The sequence below is a fragment of the Lethenteron reissneri genome, chromosome 67 (genome assembly GCF_015708825.2).
Source record: "Lethenteron reissneri isolate LAM-NWPU_2019-01 chromosome 67, ASM1570882v1, whole genome shotgun sequence".
In the NCBI taxonomy this organism is placed as follows: domain Eukaryota; kingdom Metazoa; phylum Chordata; class Hyperoartia; order Petromyzontiformes; family Petromyzontidae; genus Lethenteron; species Lethenteron reissneri.
In genome coordinates this window covers 8273015-8275514 of record NC_083845.1, presented here as the reverse complement: position 1 = coordinate 8275514, position 2500 = coordinate 8273015, and positions in this window count along the sequence as shown.

The window sequence follows — 2500 nt, the reverse complement described above, 5'->3', positions numbered from 1 at the left end:
GTGAGTGGGTGAGTGAGTGAGTGAGTGAGTTGGTGAGTGGGTGGGTGAGTGAGTGGGTGGGTGAGTGAGTGGGTGAGTGAGCGAGTGGGTGGGTGGGTGGGTGAGTGAGTGAGTGGGTGAGTGAGTGAGTGAGTGGGTGGGTGAGTGGGTGAGTGAGTGAGTGGGTGGGTGAGTGAGTGAGTGAGTGGGTGAGTGAGTGAGTGGGTGGGTGAGTGAGTGAGTGGGTGAGTGGGTGGGTGAGTGAGTGGGTGGGTGAGTGATTGAGTGATTGAGTGAGTGAGTGGGTGAGTGAGTGAGTGGGTGGGTGAGTGAGTGGGTGGGTGAGTGAGTGGGTAGGTGAGTGATTGGGTGAGTGAGTGAGTGGTTGGGTGAGTGGGTGGGTGAGTGAGTGGGTGGGTGAGTGGTTGAGTGAGTGAGTGGGTGGGTGAGTGGTTGAGTGAGTGAGTGGGTGAGTGAGTGAGTGGGTGGGTGAGTGGTTGAGTGAGTGAGTGAGTGGGTGAGTGAGTGAGTGGGTGGGTGAGTGGGTGTGTGGGTGAGTGAGTGAGTGGGTGAGTGAGTGGGTGAGTGAGTGAGTGAGTGGTTGGGTGAGTGAGTGGGTGATTGAGTGAGTGAGTGAGTGGGTGGGTGAGTGGTTGAGTGAGTGAGTGGGTGAGTGAGTGAGTGGGTGGGTGAGTGGGTGAGTGAGTGAGTGGGTGAGTGAGTGAGTGGGTGGGTGGGTGAGTGGGTGTGTGGGTGAGTGAGTGGGTGAGTGAGTGAGTGGGCGGATGGGTGAGTGAGTGAGTGGGTGGGTGAGTGGGTGAGTGAGTGAGTGGGTGGGTGAGTGAGTGGGTGGGTGAGTGAGTGGGTGGGGTGGGTGAGTGGTTAAGTGAGTGAGTGGGTGAGTGGGTGAGTGGGTGGGTGAGTGGTTGAGTGAGTGGGTGGGTGAGTGGGTGGGTGGTGAGTGAGTGAGTGAGTGGGTGGGTGAGTGAGTGGGTGGGTGAGTGAGTGAGTGAGTTGGTGAGTGAGTGAGTGGGTGGGTGAGTGGGTGGGTGGGTGAGTGAGTGAGTGGGTGGGGGAGTGGTTGAGTGAGTGAGTGAGTGGGTGAGTGAGTGAGTGGGTGGGTGAATGGTTGAGTGAGTGAGTGGGTGAGTGAGTGAGTGGGTGGGTGAGTGAGTGGGTGGGTGAGTGAGTGGGTGGGTGGGTGAGTGGTTGAGTGAGTGAGTGGGTGAGTGAGTGAGTGGGTGGGTGAGTGGTTGAGTGAGTGGGTGGGTGAGTGGGTGGGTGGGTGGGTGGGTGAGTGAGTGAGTGGGTGGGTGAGTGAGTGAGTTGGTGAGTGAGTGAGTGGGTGGGTGAGTGGGTGGGTGAGTGAGTGAGTGAGTGAGTTGGTGAGTGGGTGGGTGAGTGGTTGAGTGAGTGAGTGAGTGAGTGGGTGAGTGAGTGGGTGGGTGGGTGGGTGGGTGAGTGAGTGGGTGGGTGAGTGGGTGAGTGGTTGAGTGAGTGAGTGGGTGAGTGAGTGAGTGGGTGGGTGAGTGGTTGAGTGAGTGAGTGGGTGAGTGAGTGAGTGGGTGTGTGGGTGAGTGAGTGAGTGAGTGGGCGGGTGGGTGGGTGAGTTGGTGGGTGGGTGGGTGGGTGGGTGAGTGAGTGAGTGGGTGGGTTGGTTGGTTGGTGGGTGGGTGGGTGAGTGAGTGAGTGGGTGGGTGGGTGGGTGGGTGAGTGAGTGGGTGAGTGAGTGGGTGGGTGGGTGAGTGAGTGGGTGAGTGGGTGGGTGGGTGGGTGGGTGAGTGGGTGGGTGGGTGGGTGAGTGAGTGGGTGGGTGGGTGAGTGAGTGAGTGAGTGGGTGAGTGAGTGAGTGAGTGGGTGGGTGGGTGGGTGAGTGGGTGAGTGAGTGGGTTGGTGGGTGGGTGAGTGAGTGAGTGAGTGGGTGGGTGGGTGAGTGAGTGAGTGAGTGGGTGAGTGAGTGAGTGAGTGGGTGGGTAAGTGAGTGAGTTGGTGGGTGAGTGAGTGGGTGGGTGAGTGGGTGGGTTGGTGGGTGGGTAGTTGAGTGAGTGAGTCAGTGGGTGGGTGGGTGAGTGGATGGGTGGGCGAATGAATGAGTGAGTCAGTGAATGAGTGAGTGGGTGGGTGAGTCTGTGGCTGAGTGGATGGGTGTTCGAGATAATGGGTTTGTCAGTGAGTGGTTGAGTGAGTGAATGTCTGAGTGATTGGGTGTTTGAGTGAATGATTGTGTGAGTGATTGGATGGGTGGATGAACAAATGAGTGGGTGAGTGGTTGGGTGTGTGAGTTTGTGGGCGAATAAGCGGACGGGTCGTTGCGTGAATGAGTGGGTGAGTGGGGTTGTAAGTGAGCTATTGATCACCTACCATATGGTGGTTTCGCACAACACGGTGGGAGGGGGGGGGGTGAATGAAATCTACGAGTGGACGACGATCGTAGCGACAAAAGAGTGGCACCGACCACCGGTTAGAGAGACCAAATGAATTCAATAATCCCCTGCCCCCCCCCCCCAATCGTCAGCCCCTC